The sequence below is a fragment of the Vulpes vulpes genome, chromosome 5 (genome assembly GCF_048418805.1).
Source record: "Vulpes vulpes isolate BD-2025 chromosome 5, VulVul3, whole genome shotgun sequence".
NCBI lineage: Eukaryota > Metazoa > Chordata > Mammalia > Carnivora > Canidae > Vulpes > Vulpes vulpes.
Window position 1 is genome coordinate 87,863,894 of NC_132784.1, and position 15,075 is coordinate 87,878,968.

General features: G+C 38.5%; 1 protein-coding gene across 23 annotated transcripts in view; it reads right to left on the reverse strand.

The window, feature by feature from the left end:
* LRRC4C (leucine rich repeat containing 4C) overlaps nt 1-15,075 on the reverse strand; it is a 1,155,475-nt gene that overhangs the window by 177,191 nt on the left and 963,209 nt on the right. For all 23 annotated transcript variants that reach the window (XM_072759156.1, XM_072759170.1, XM_025991544.2 and 20 more), the window contains one exon: nt 5,268-5,365. The gene's annotated coding sequence lies outside the window, so the exon portion shown is untranslated. The remainder of the gene's footprint in view (nt 1-5,267; nt 5,366-15,075) is intronic.

Genomic DNA, 15,075 nt, shown 5'->3' on the forward strand with positions numbered 1-15,075 from the left:
CTACGTCCAGCCACCTGCACGGGAGGCCCTTCCTCCGTGAATTACTTTCTTTCTTTCTTTTTCTTTCTTTCTTTCTTTCTTTCTTTCTTTTTATTTATTTATTTATTTATTTATTTATTTATTTATTTATTTATGAGAGGCAGAGACCCAGGCAGAGGGAGAAGCAGGCTCCGTGCAGGGAGCCCGATGTGGGACTTGATCCCAGGTCCCTAGGATCAAGCCCTGGGCCGAAGGCAGGTGCTAAACCGCTGGGCCACCCAGGAATCCGCCCTCCGTGACTTTCTCTGCCATTTTTACCATGATGGTAACATAAGCGCCCTGGGCCAAAGAGACTTCCCTGGAACGAAACCTCTTCGAGGGATTCCCAACCTTTCATGGCATCAACATCCAGGATCCATGCAAGAATGCTAAGAGGAAAGCAATTTCCATGGAATCTGCAGCCATTGGGCTACTCCTGTTTTGGCCTTGGGTGCCAAGGACTCACTCTTCACCTCCAGGGTATGGAGTGGTGGTTCCAGGATCCCAGGGCAAGGGGCAGGGTCAACAACCTGGACGAATCAGGAGGGGACGTAGCCTTAAGGGCATTTACTTGAGCAATTAGCTGCTTCCAGAGATTTGACCTTGGTTCTACGAGGCTGAAGCAGCGCCTTGGCACCCTCCTGGAACCCTTCCTACTGGACTTCACAGGATTACAGCATTGTGAGCCTGGTACTGCCGTCCCTCCACCAATCATGCACTCCCTTCGCTGAGCCTCAAACACCTAGCACCCCCGGGGTAATCTAGGATTTACTTCATTGCTGAGCAACATGTGCATTGTGTGCGTAAAATTGCTTTTCGCCTTCCAACCATCTTCAAAGTCTCTGTTTAGTCCCTGGCCCTGGGAATGATATCTTACATTCTTTTTGTGTAGTCCTACTTCTAAATGATCAACTGGTCTAGTTTATGTTAGTTTTGGGGCCTCTTCCCCTTGCTTTTTAGCATATTGCTAGAGGGCGTAGACCTTAAAACAACAGGTAAGAGATGGTCACTGTTATAAACCAGGAGAATAGGAGTCATAGCTCAGCCTCATTCCCAGGGTTGGCCCGCAGATCCACTTCCTGCTCAGGCCTCCTGGTGCGAAAACTATATGGATTATAAAAAGAAGGTACAAGTACATGACGTTTCATGGAGGCAAAGTGTCATTCTTTGAAAATCTTTTCCCTTCTTTTGCAATTTATTTTATTTTCTAAGTTTGATTTACACGCCTATTGGTCTCTTCTTTAGAAAAATAGAATATATAAAGAGAATAAGCCATAATCTCATAACTCAGATATTTTTCTGTGCATATGAATGCATAATATATAAGTTGTCAGTACCAGACATAATTTCCTATGATCAGGTTTTTTAGATTAATAATACATCGTGAACATATTTCCATGTCTGTACCCTCAGAGCAATGGTATCGTCACTAATGACCGTGTGGTGTTTTTTTTTTATCATTAGGCCATATTACAGGTCCTTTACTGTCAGATATATAGGTTGTTTCTGATATTTGCAATGCTCCCGTGATTGTGCACATACACAACCGTTTGTCCACTGATTTCTTTAAGATAAATCGTAGAAAAGGAAATGTGAGGTCAGAGGCAGCCTGACTTTTAAAGGCTTTTGGTAACATGCCATATTGGTCTCTGCAAGGGTTACACCAAGTTACTCTCTCGATAGCACTTTATAAAAATGTTCTTTCTTTATACTCTTGCCACTCCTGGGTGTTTTAATTCTGTTTTTAATTTAAAGGCCAAGGAGGAGGCATCTCAGAGGGCTTGAGCTCTCCCTCAGTAAGGCTACATTAGATTTATGGGGTGAAGATTTGTTAGCCAGGGCCGAGTCATGGGAATGCAGGCCTGTTTTTTTCTATTACCATGAAATCTATGAATCAGATCAAATAACTATTTCAGTCACTACCAATACAGCCACATTTCAGAGACAATCCAAACTGGAAAAAGCTATATATTTTTCATCAGAAGATTCCCATGGATGTGATAATAGCAAATACCCTTTTAGTTCTCTTAAGATTGAGGCAATGATATTGTTTCACTTGAAATTACGTATCTCATTTTAGACTGTGGGGAATCTAATTTATAGATATGTTTCCAGGAATAAGTGGAACTCCATTTGTTCCTAAATAAAAATATCAATCATAAAGGAACAGTCGCTGCAACCTAACCACGAGACGTCAACTCTTTGTATATGAATCACAGACCTGATGGGGCTATTTGAAACTTTACTTGTTACAATCTGTTGCTCTGTCCATTTAACCACCTTACAGAAGACAATAATTCTCAGTCCTTCTATTAACGAGGAGAAGTCAGAAATAAACTTAAGTGCTGACGGGGCCAGTTCAGAGTAAGATAAAAATTCCAAGTGGGACAACAATCTATATGCCAGTGTTTATACACAATGGAAGGCAAGGAGCTGTGATAATTAGTCAAAGGAGTAGTTCTATTTTCTGATCTCCCCAAAGATTTTAATATTTGCATTTGTTCCTTTCTGGAACAGAAACAAATGACCTAGGACCACTTTTTTTTTTTTTTCTTCCCTCTTTAAAGGTCTTTGTTTCGTGAAGGACTTAGAGGTTTGGCTCCCCTAGGGACGTCTCAGTCTTTTTATTTCCTTACTTTCCTTTTTTCTCTTTCAACATAATATTTTTGTTTGTTTTTCTGAGGGGACTGGTCGCTTTACTGAATGAACTTTACTTCCCCCCAGGATCTAATTATAGCTGGGTATCTGGACTGGCATCACAGCAGAAGGAAGTCATGGCTCCAAATTCCAGGACTGAAAACAGATTACACACGTGCCCCATTTCTATCTATTTCATACCTCACTGACAAGAGACACGCTAAACAAATTCCTCAATATGTGCATTTGTGGTTGTACTTTCTGATTTCGAAATCTGTAGCAGGCACTAAAATGTCTTTGGGCAGTTCTACGTGTCCTTTCTTGAGGTCACCTTCTCAATGACTAAATTTTCTTTCGCATTCCTCTTGTATGGTTTCATTAGTTCAAGCGCAGTTTTAGATACCCATTGTCAAGATTACAACACTAAACTGTTTTTGGTTGGTTGCTTGGATAGATGTAGCTAGAAGAATATTTTAAACCAAAAGGGATCCCATTCCACCCTTGAATGGGATGGGTTTAAGAAACCAGGCTCCTCTTTTAAATATCAAAAGTCCACATTCCCAGTAGGAGCAGAGGTCTCATAACAAGAGATAGTCCCTTCCTTTCAAAGTGAGCACAAGATAGGATCAGGACCTTTTATAGATTTGATCTTACTTTTGAACTTACATAATAACTTGCAGAAGCACAAGTTTTGAGTGTCAAACTGAATAGTCCCTTGACATTCTTTAAGGATATATCCAAGAGACCTTTGCTCATAATCAATTAAAAAAAAAAAAAAAAGAAAGATTTACTCATGCACTTTAGAGAGGTGGGGGGCAGGGATGGCAGAGGGAGAGGGAAAGAGAATCTCAAACAGACTTTCCACTGAGCATGGAGCCCAACTCAGGGCTCGATTCCATGACCTCAAGGCCACAACCAGAGCTGAAACCAAGAGTCAGATGCCCAACCTACTGAGCCACCCAGAATAATCCCATTAATAATCAACCTTGTCAATGTAGTCCATACATTTTTGCAGATTACTCATGTAAATACATTTTTGCAGATTACTCATGTAAATAGGTGAAATACCATCTTATGTCATGAGATGGTATTAAATAATATAAAATATTATTCATATCAAATAATATCAAACTCCTTCTTCGTGATGATATCCTATCTCATTTTTGATGATTCATTCTTCCCTATGATATGTATCCATGGTGTATGGGTAAATCCAGATGACTGTCCTCCATTATGGGAGACAAAGTTGTCCTAATCCATTATATTTTTCTTTTGTGAATCCTTAGCTAGTAAATGTCGGGGGAAGGGATGTCACCAAAATCGGACCAAGTGAAATGACCAAAATTAAAGCAAAAGTTTCCTTGCATGATCTAGACCCTCAACTAAAGAAACATAAATATAAAAGAAATAGCATTCCGTCTTTCTAGAGGCATCATCCAGATGAAAATATTAAGTGGACCTTGCTATCAAGATTGTCTCTATAGATGGTTGGCTTTGGTCATAGTTCTGCACCAGGTACATTATTTTATTCTTATATTCATGCTTATGATTCTTTTCCAGTCATTTCAATGAATTCCCCTCCCTTGGCTTTATTTTTACCAACACATAAATCTAAGTAACATTGATGATTTATTAAATTATAATTACAAATTCCCACTGTGGCAAGAATACTGAGGAGTTACCTAAGCTCACGCGTTCTCTAGACAAACTGTTCCCTCCATATCTTCTTTACAGAATAATTTAAGAGTATGCCTGAAAAATAATAAAATTATCTAGTGGGCTTTGCTTTAGTAGTTAAAACCATAAATGTCAACAGTCTACCATAGAGTTTTCTGCTTTATGACAATACAGACGATATGCCCCTTGAGATTCTGGAAAGACATGACTCCTAATAGACAGTTGGTAGCAGTTTGTCTTTATTCTGGTTAGCCAGAAAAATCATGGTGCTGTGGTCACCCCCTCACCCAGGAGAAATTCTCTTACTGTGCTACTAGGTTAAGAAAATCCTGATGCAACCCCTAACTGGCCCTTCTTTTTTTGCAGGTCACTCCTATACCATTCCTATACAGTGGGATGAGGGGAGAATATTGATTCCCTATTTCTAATTATTTTTCATCTGAAGAAAACTGCACCATAGTATTTCTCCTGGCCTCTTTTTACTCCATGTACTCTCTCCTCTCCTTGGTCATTAGAGTTGTTTATTTAATTCGTGAACTCAGGAGCACAACTTTGTCAGTTTTAGTTTAACTCATTCCCTTCACTCCTAACTTTACAGCAGGCTGCTGACAGGTGCATTTGAGTCTGCTATTCCGTGCTGGAATTTTATGGTCAGGCTGTCGTGTCAGGGGACCCTGTATTGGTCCCCCATGTGCACCCTGCCATGGGCCTGGATGGGTGAATCAGATTATCTAAGTCTAGGGTTTAATGGTAGGAAGCCTGCTCTAGCCATACCCTGCAACAGCATACTTAGATATTAGCTGCATTATTAATTAAAGTGGCATTCGCCTTGCCGTTTGCCTATTCCTTAGACTGATTAAACCTCACTTTGTTCTGAACTTGGGCAGCTAGAATGGAAACTACAGGAGAAGAGGTTAATAGTGTTTGGAGCTTACCTTATCAAAATTTCTCCAACCGTTCCTGATCTTCCTGAGAAAACCCAAAGAATTTAACGAAGCGTTCTGGATTTCAGCAGATGATGTTTATTTTACACCTGGAGTAAGACAACACAAATAACATATTTTTAGATCATATTATATGAATGAGAACAAATTTAGGGTAGACATTCCTGCCTGCCAACTTCATCCAATAAAATGAATTGATGCAATATTCATCTTTCTAACAAAAGTACATAGATAGAGACATCATGCACATATATCTAGGTGAATATGTGGGTCTATATGTAATATATATGTCTATAACACATATGTATTATATGTATTTAGTTGCCTACGCACAACACACAATATATATACACATATAACACATATATGTGATATAAGATATATGTGTGTATATATAACATATATACATATAACACACACATATATGCATATATACATATATTTAGTGTATCTATCCTAGATTTGCTAATCTTTCTTTTGCCAATGTTCATTGCATTGATTATTGAAATGTGCCATATGTATTTTACTGGAAAAGATATTTGTCTATAAATATCATTTTGAACATACACTTGAGGGACTTCTTGTTCTTACCTAATCCTCTGTCATGACTTTAAAACTATACAGATAATTATCACTCTGTTTCAAATCTAACAGCCAAGCAGACATAGAAAACTATAAAACAGCCACTGTAATTTATAGATCTCTCTGTTTGGGATAGCAACAAGAAACTAAGTCATTACAGGCTCTGGATTGAGAATCGGAACCGGATCCACTTAATAACCCTGCCATAATTAGCCAGGCAATTTGGGCAAGTGTTCAAACCTCTCTGGGTCTTAGTCTCTCCATATAAAAAATTAAAGACTTTGTACAAAGTTGCTCCTGGGGCCCTTCCATCTTTCAAATTTTGTGATAATTTTTCTTCTCAAGACGTGATGTGGTATAGGCAGAATGGTTAGAAAGAATTTGCAGTATCAAACCTATCATGCTTAGAAAAAGCCTGAATTTTTATAAATTTATCATATTTACCTCATTACTCATTTCGATCTCTGCTGAACAATTAGTTACTTATAATTAAATGATAGTAAGGTGACTGTAATCAATTAATTTCAGGATCATCTATTGATTTGAAAAAAAAAATCAATTGTGTATGTCATGGAACTAAGTAAAATCTGATTTTTAACTCACAGAATTCATGGTACTTTGGCATCCGATGACCAGTAGTCTGGTATCTATCTATCTATCTATCTATCTATCTATCTATCTATCTAATCTATCATCTATCTATCATTATCTAGTTCTTTATCTTTCTATTTATATATTTTTCTGCTATCCTAATGTTAAGGGAAAGAACCTGTAATTTTGAAGAAACTGAGAAAGCTGTGGGCAACCTGTAAGCCAGCTTACAGAATTTGACATTATATCATGACTCCCTCCCCATCATCCCCCTTTCAGGTATCTCCCAAGGGGGAAAGATGTTTCTGAGTGAAACATTCATACCTAATTGGTGTTCCATATGTCATTGTCTTGCAAAAACAAAACAATTCCTAAAATTGGAAAATGAGTAGTAGCTGAAATTACTACTTACAAGGATAATTTAAAAACTAACACAAGAGATTTGTTGTTGTTGTTGTTAGAATAATGGAGACTCACTCAAAGCTCTATCTGACATTGGGATAAACTACCTACATCATTTTACAGAGTAAGCCTCCTAATAACCCTATGAAAATATTGAATTATGACCCTTATTTTATAGGTAAAGAAACTGAGGCATGAATCAATTTCTCAGAAAGAGGGATTGGTAGCAGAGCCAGCAGGTGTGTGTGACCCCAGAGCAATCCTCCTTCTCACTATCCCATATATCCTGATATTATAAAGCTTGTTAGCTACACCTAGGCCAGTACATATTCCGTTTCAATAGGTTCTCCAAGGCCCATATGTATGCGAGCCTCTGAATGCACTGGTTCATATACTTTTGATATAAGAAGGCCTTGTCTGATTTGGCTCCAGGACTATTATTTTTGTATTTCATTTCTATGTTCAGGGGAACAAAATGCTGCTTTTTCCCATCTTCGTAGCCTGAGTTTTCTGCTTCATATTTCGCATGTTTCAAAGAAATGTGTCGATGGCAGGCTGCTTACTTTGTACCCATGTTTGTACAGAGAACAGAGCTGGGGGTGGGGGGGCTGCCTGCAGAGGCAGAGGCATTGGGTGTAAAAAGCACTGTGGTGGGTGGCTGTGAAGAGGAGAACCGGCCAGAGGGTTTGTTGTTTAGAACAACGTGAGTCATATGACACAGATTCATAGAATGTGGGGCTGGAAGAGGCTTCACTAACCAATTAGTTCACATTTCACAGTGTTTAGTTGAAAGAAGTAAGATATGAGGTATTCATGAACCAGCAAGCGGATTTCTGGAGATCACCCATCCACCCCGCTTCTCAATAGTATAATCGAATCCTCAATTGTACATTATAGGCGTCTCTTAGAAACAGAAATTCACCATTCAAGGCTTGTCTGTGTCAGTCACATTGTGTGGCTGAAGACCTAGAGAGCTTGGTGGTGATGAGAAAGACCATGGGGTCAGACCATCTTGAGTCTTAGGGCAAGCAGTGTCCCTTTCTGCTTCTGGAACTTTAGGGAAGGCTTAATATTTCCATGGGACAGTTTCCCAATCTGTAAAACAGGGTGATGAGAGTAGCCCCCTTCTCTGTGCTGCTTTGGGGATTACATGAGGACTTTATTTATTTATTTGAGAGAGAGAGAGAGCAAGCACAAACAGAGGAAGCGGTGGAGAGAGAGAGAGAGAGAGAGAGAGAGAGAGCAACTTAAGCAGACATCCCACTGAGCGGGAAGCCAGACTCAGGGTCCCACCTCACAACCCTAAGATCATGACCTGAGCCAAACCAGGAGTCAGATGCTCAACCCACTGAACCGTCCAGGTGCCCCTACATGGGGATTTTCATAAAAGACTTTGCATCAAGGTCCAGCTCAGAGTAAGCAAGCACGTGCAAAATTTCCAGTTATCATCCCCATCATCATTATCAACATCACCATAATCTCTTTTATGAGAGCCTAACATAATGAGACATTCTCTGAAAATTGTGTTTTACTGTTAGGTAAGGAAATATAAATCCTAATGAAAGGAGAGTCTGGCTGAAAACTAACAAAACAGAATGTAGTCACCAGCATGGTCATAGAGACTTTCAGGTTCTCCTCGGTGACATGGGAAAGACACCAATCTCTGTACATATTTGAAATAATATGTGTAATACTGTGAAAGAAGAGATTGAGGAATTGATCATTTTTGCTTTGGACTGTCCAAATCAATTCTACCCAAAGGCAGAGGTTCTCCTAGCTTCTCATAGCTAGAACGTGTAACTAAAACAAATGATTCTACACAATGAAAAGATAGAAAAATAGAAAGCCTCACTTTTTTTCTTCATCATAATTGATGTGAAGGGATGTCCATTTGGATTCTGCTGTTCGAAAGCTCAGTTATGCAATATTCATACAAAAATAGTTCCAAATCAATACAACATGTTTTAAATTTACATTAACATTTAAATTAATGAGAAGCTTAATGTGAATTATGGAGCTTTAGATGTTTAGGACTATGTCCCTTCTTGCCAACTTGGAACGGGGTCTATTGACTCACCTTCTCAGTCTCATAAACAGCTTCCAGACTTTGTGTATTTTCAGTGCCAGAGGATTTTCAGGCTGGTGAAAGATGCCATATTGACATCACCAGGGAATGAAGTTGGCCCTGTTCACTAAAGATGTAAAATGCTTCCAGCAACTGCACACACCTTCCCTGAAGGGCAGTTTGCCATAGATGACTGTCGGGCCTGGGAATGCGCCGGGATCAAAGCTTACTGCCCCCTTTCCCTTAATTAATCTTACCCAACCAATATTTCTAGAACACCTACAATGGACACAGAACTGTGCTGAAACAACTGATTCTATTTCAGGGAACTCCTCATGTATGGAAGGATAGTCACACGGATAAACGATTATAGAATCATATCGCATGTTCTGTAATGATGGAAGGTACATTTTGGGTGCAGTCCGAGGCACCCTAATAAGACTGGAGGAGAACCAAGAACAGCTTCTGAAGAAATGAGGCTTGAAAGGCAAGTAGGCATTAGTCAATCAAAGAAGAGCAGAAATCTCACCACTCAGAGGGGAAAGCCTATACGGGAGACTGACACCTCTGCTTAACTAAGCAAGAAGTTCTGAAAGATGGTATGAGAGGGGGCCTCAGGGGTGTGTGTGCATGTGTGTGTACACGTGGTGGTAAACGAGTGTGGGTATATAACAAATTAACAGGCATAGTTAGATGATTAGGCGGGGATGAGTTTAGAGAGCTCTCATATGCCAGGTTAAGGATTTGGGCCCCGTCCTTAAAATGATGCAGATGCAGAAGTTGTGATGTGGTTTTGTCTGTTTTCACAATCCTTATGTAGATAGAAGTTTCAGGTCCACAGCAGGATTGAGCAGGAAGTAAGGAGAAAGACCCCTCCTATCCCCAACCAAACAAAACCTTTCTCACCATGGACATCCCTCACCACCGTGGTACATTTGTTCAAATCAATGAAGTGACGCTGACACATGGTCATCACCCAAGGTCCACAGCTCACATGAGCATCCACTCTTGGTGTCGTACAGTCTGTGAGTTTTGACAAGTGTATGATGACATAGATCTACCGTTGCAGATTCAAACCGAGTAGGTCTGTTGCCCTAAAATTTTTCTGCACTCTACCATTATTCATCCCTCCGTGCCCCCCAGCCCCTGGCAACACCAGTCTTTTCACTGTGTCTATAGTTTTGTCTTTTCCAAAATGTTATATAATTGAAACCATAGAGTATATAACCTGTTTTTAGATTGGCTTCTTTCACTTAAAATATGCATTTAAGTCTCTTCCATAGCTTTTTATGGCTTGACAGCTTATCTCTCTTTAGTGCTAATATTTCATTGTCTGGATGTACCACAATTTGTTCATCCATTCATTTACTGAAGGACATCATGATTGCTTTCAAGTTTGGGCACTTTTGAATAAGTCTGCTACAAACATCTGTGTGTGTAGGTGTCTTTATGGATGTCAGTTTTCAGCTCCTTTAGGTATATACCAGCTAGTGCAACTGCTGGATCACATGATACAAAGATGTTTAGTTTTGTAAGAAATCACCAAACTGTCTCCCAAAGTTGGCTGTACCATTGTGCATTCCTACTGGCAATAAGGGAGGGTCTCTCCTGGTCCTTGCCAGCATCTGTGTTGACAGTGTTTTCAGTTTTGGCCATTCTAGTGGGTATGTGGTGGTATCTCTTTGTTATTTTAATTTGCATTTCCCTGATGACATACGATGAGGAACATTTTTTCATATGTTTATTTGCCATCTGTATATCTTCTTTGATGAGGTGTCTGTGCAGATCTTTGCCTTATGTTTAACAGGGTTGTTTGTTTTCTTCCTGTGAGTTTTGAAAGTTCTTTGTGTGTTACGTAGATTATGTATATTAGCACATTATCAGATGTATTTTTTGCAGTTTGTGACCTGTCCTCTCATTGTCTTAACGGTGTCTCTCATAGAGCTGAAATTTTTAATTTCAATGAAGTTCATTTATTGATTATTTCACTCATGGGTCATGTCTCTCGTGCTTTGTGTAAAAAAGTCATTGCCATACCCATTGTCACCGAGGATTTATCATATGCTATCTTCTGGGAGTTTTACAGTTTTACACTTTACTTTGAGGACTATGATACATTTGGGGCTAATTTTTGCTTTTGTTGGGTGTGAGGTCTGTGTCTAGATTTCCATTTGTTCCAGAACCATTTATTGAAAAGACTATTTTTTCCCCATTGTACTGCCTTTTCCCCCTTTGTCAAAGATGACTTGACTATGTTTATGTGGGTCTATATCTGAGCTCCCTACTCTGTTACAATGATCCATTTGTTTATTCTTTCAGTAATGTGATATGGTTTTGATTACCATAGTGTACAGTAAGTCTTGAAATTGTGTAGTGTCCATTCCTTGACTTTTTCTTTCAATATTGTGTTGGATATTCTGGCTGTTTGGCCATTTCATATTATTTTTAGACTCAGTAGTCAATATCCAAACTGGCTGGGAGTTTTCTTTTTTTCTTTTTTCTTTTTTTTTTTTTTTGGCTGGGAGTTTTCTTGGAATTGCATTGAACCTATGATCCAGTTGGGAAGAGCTGACATCTTGACAATATTGAGTTTTCCTTTCATTAAGATGGAATATCTGCCCTTTATTCAGTTCTTCTTTAACAATTTTCATCAGAATTTTGTAGTTTTCTTCATATAGATTTTACACCTACTTTGTTAGATTTATACATAAGTTTTTAATTTTTTGTGGTTGTAATATAAATAGTTGTATGTCATCAATTACAAATTCCACTTGTTCATTGCCAGTGTAAGGGAAAAATATTGACTTTTGTGTATTAGCCTTTTATCTTGCAACCTTGCTATAATCATTTATTAGTTCTGGGAGTTTTTTGGTTGAATCTTTCAGACTTTCTAATAGATGATCAAGCCATCTGCAGAGAAAGTTTTATTTATTTCTTCTCAATCAGTATAGCTTTCATTTCTTTTTCTTGTCTTAGTGAATTATTTAGAATTCTGATTTAAGAAATATTACTTTGGCAACATTGTAGAGAATAGATGAAATGTGAGCTGTTCTTTCTTCATAACGTTGTCAGATGTTAAAGTATGCCCTGGCAAACCTCTGATGGCTTCTTGTGATACCAGATGCAAGAAACAGGTGGTGGAGAATGTCAGAGAATCAGGAATTCCAGGACTCATGGCTCTCCTTTTGACAGTGGAGTGATATGGGTCAAAGAAAGAAACATAATTAGCAATCGTGTACCTGTGTTCTACTACCCTCATTCATTTTTGCAAAAATACACTTATTGAGCACCAACTGGGTAACAGGAAAAGTATGAGATCCTGTGGTGGAGTGATAAACAAAACAGCATGATGCCTGCCCTCAAGAAATTAACATTTTGGTGAGAGATGAGAAAGGACAATGAAGTAAATAAAAAAAAATATTTAGAGATTATGGTTAAACCTATTGAGGAATAAATAGGATGTTGTGACAATAATTAACATGGGGTTAGTCAGTGTTGCTTGAATTGTAAAGAGGGTGAACTCTGGACAGGGATTCACTAGATTGAAATCTCAGCTCTGTCATTTCCCATTATGTTATGGTGGCAAGATCCTGTGCCTCAACTTCCTCATCTGTATAATTGAGGATAAAAATTCCACGTCATGGGGTTGTTGTGAGGATTAAATGAGATAACAAATGTACAGTAAGTAGCCTAGTACAATGACACATAGGAGTCCTCAAAATTATTAGCTACTATTATAGTTGTGGTTACTATCATTACTCTGTGTTTACTATTACTATTCTTTGGATAGCTTGGTAGGGAAAGCCCTCTTCCAAAAGGTGAAATTTGAGCTTTGATCTAAAGAATGAGAAGAAGCTAACCATGTGAAGAGCTTTAGGAAGGGTATTTACATAATTTTCTAGATAGAGTCAGCAACAAGAGCAAAATTCCTGAAATAACGTTAAAATTTCTTCAACTTACTGAGACTATTTCAGGGTGGATAGAATGATATTATGTAAGTTCCAGCTGCTTAGGCTTTGACTCCAGGAGGAGGGTATCACTTGTCTCAATCAAGAACCCATAATCCAGAGGTCATCTGCTAAAATTATGTAAGAAAAGTCACATTCCAGAGATAGTCACCAAGACTTTAGTCCATCTGTTGACCAACACCAGGTGATTCAATATAAAAACTACTAAGAGGTATTAGTTGGCAAATAAATATCTTGATACTTGGCATTATGAATAATATAAATGAGGCTTCTTTTTGAAAAATTAAAGGTATTTATGATATGTGGAATTGACCTACGTATTGTTGAAATATTCCTCACACTTATTTCAGCACAGTTTAAGAATCTAGTGGGGCATGAAACTTCTATCTTTAGGTTACAGAAGATACCCTGGGCTTGATCCATAAATGGTTTCTTGTCCAGGCATGAGTTAGAATAACATTTCATTGGCTGATCCTACTTTAAATGTATACTAATCCTGCTTCTGGAATGCTCTCTGCTAATCATATTCAGAGCACCTGAAAGAACAACAACAACAAAAAAAGCCTTTTTACCCTCTCAGAAGGTTATTGTTAAAACTCTTTTGTGCTCACCCACGAACACAAACATGTATCCCTAATAAATATCTGTGGATTTGGCAAAATTGAATCAGTGGTTTTGTTTTACTATAACCTAGTACTGAGGGTATAGCTAACCTTTACCTAACTCAGGCTTCTTTGCTTATCTTTGCCTATCTATCACAAATTCTCATGCCTGTGTGTGGAGCAGGACCAACTCAGCTTAGACTTATTTGTGACACTTTCCATGTCCAAGGAGCAAACAGGAAACTGTGGCATCTTGAGTGTGATAAGAAAGATACTGTGAGATATTGGTATCAGAGAGGTAGGCAAGATACAAAGGATGCAGGGACTTGTCGCTCCTGGTAACAGTTTTGAATTTAATTCTCAGTGTAATATGGGTTCTCAAAGATAGAAGAAGATAGTGACACTGATCTGCTTTGCATTTTTTAAAGACGATATAAACCAATGTGTAGAAGATGGAATGCAAGGGTTGAGGGCAGGGAGAAAAGTTGAAGAATATGGCATAAATCCAGGCAGGAGTGATGAAGGCTCACATCAAGGGATAGAAATGGATATGAAAAATGTGGAAGGACTTTGAGATGTATTTTGGAAGAAATCCCTTTAAGATTTGCTCCTGGATTCGAAGTGAAAAATGTAACACAGTAAGACTCCTAGGTTTGGGGCAACAGTTGGAATATCTTCAGTGCTGAATGTGGCTGCTGGAGAAGGTCGGTGTTGGAGGGCTGAGGTTCAGTCTTAGAGCAAAGGGGTGCCTCCAGCAATGGCAGAGGAAATCTGGAGATTTCCTCACGGATTCATGCAGAAAGTTGTTGATTCCCACTGAAGACCTTCCAGCAGGGACTACCTGCGGAGGTACATGCACTCTGGAATCATGTAAGGTGTCTTGTTGATATAATGAATCCAGTTTTCCATGCATATATAGGAGGATCCAAAAGGGATGCCTCAGTGTTTCAGATTTATTTCAAATATATTGAATCTTGCTGTTTCTTGTAGACAGCGAATGACCAAGAAGAGGGCTGCTATCTTTGCCATCATTAAGAAGATAATATTAATCAAAAGCTATGGGGCTTCCCAATGATTATTGACTCTTAGTTCAGTGTATGAATGTTTTCATAGTCATTGATTTGGTCAGTCAATTCATCTGTTGGTCAGAAATTCACTTGATAAATATTTCCTAGAAATTAGCCATGTACCGGGCAAGGTATTAGAGATGAGTCTTATATAACCCCTCTTTTGCCTGTACATCCACTAGATATTTAGTCTACTAAATGCTCACAAAAAATATTCCGAGTCCAATTCAGAATATCGACTTCACAGCACCCTATATTGACTCTGGGACTATTGCAAAAATTAAGGAACACACATAATAAAATTGATTGCTTTTATGTTTGATCTTTGAAAACTTTAAATCCTTTAGAAAATCAGATTTTATTTTCATTTTATACTTCCAGTTTCTAACTGGCACTTGATATTCCTTTTTTTTTTTAAGAATGGCACTAGTCATTATATATAAATAATCATGATCTTTACACATGTTAGCAGACACATAATATAGACGCATAGGTTCATAGATGACTCAGATTGAAAGATTT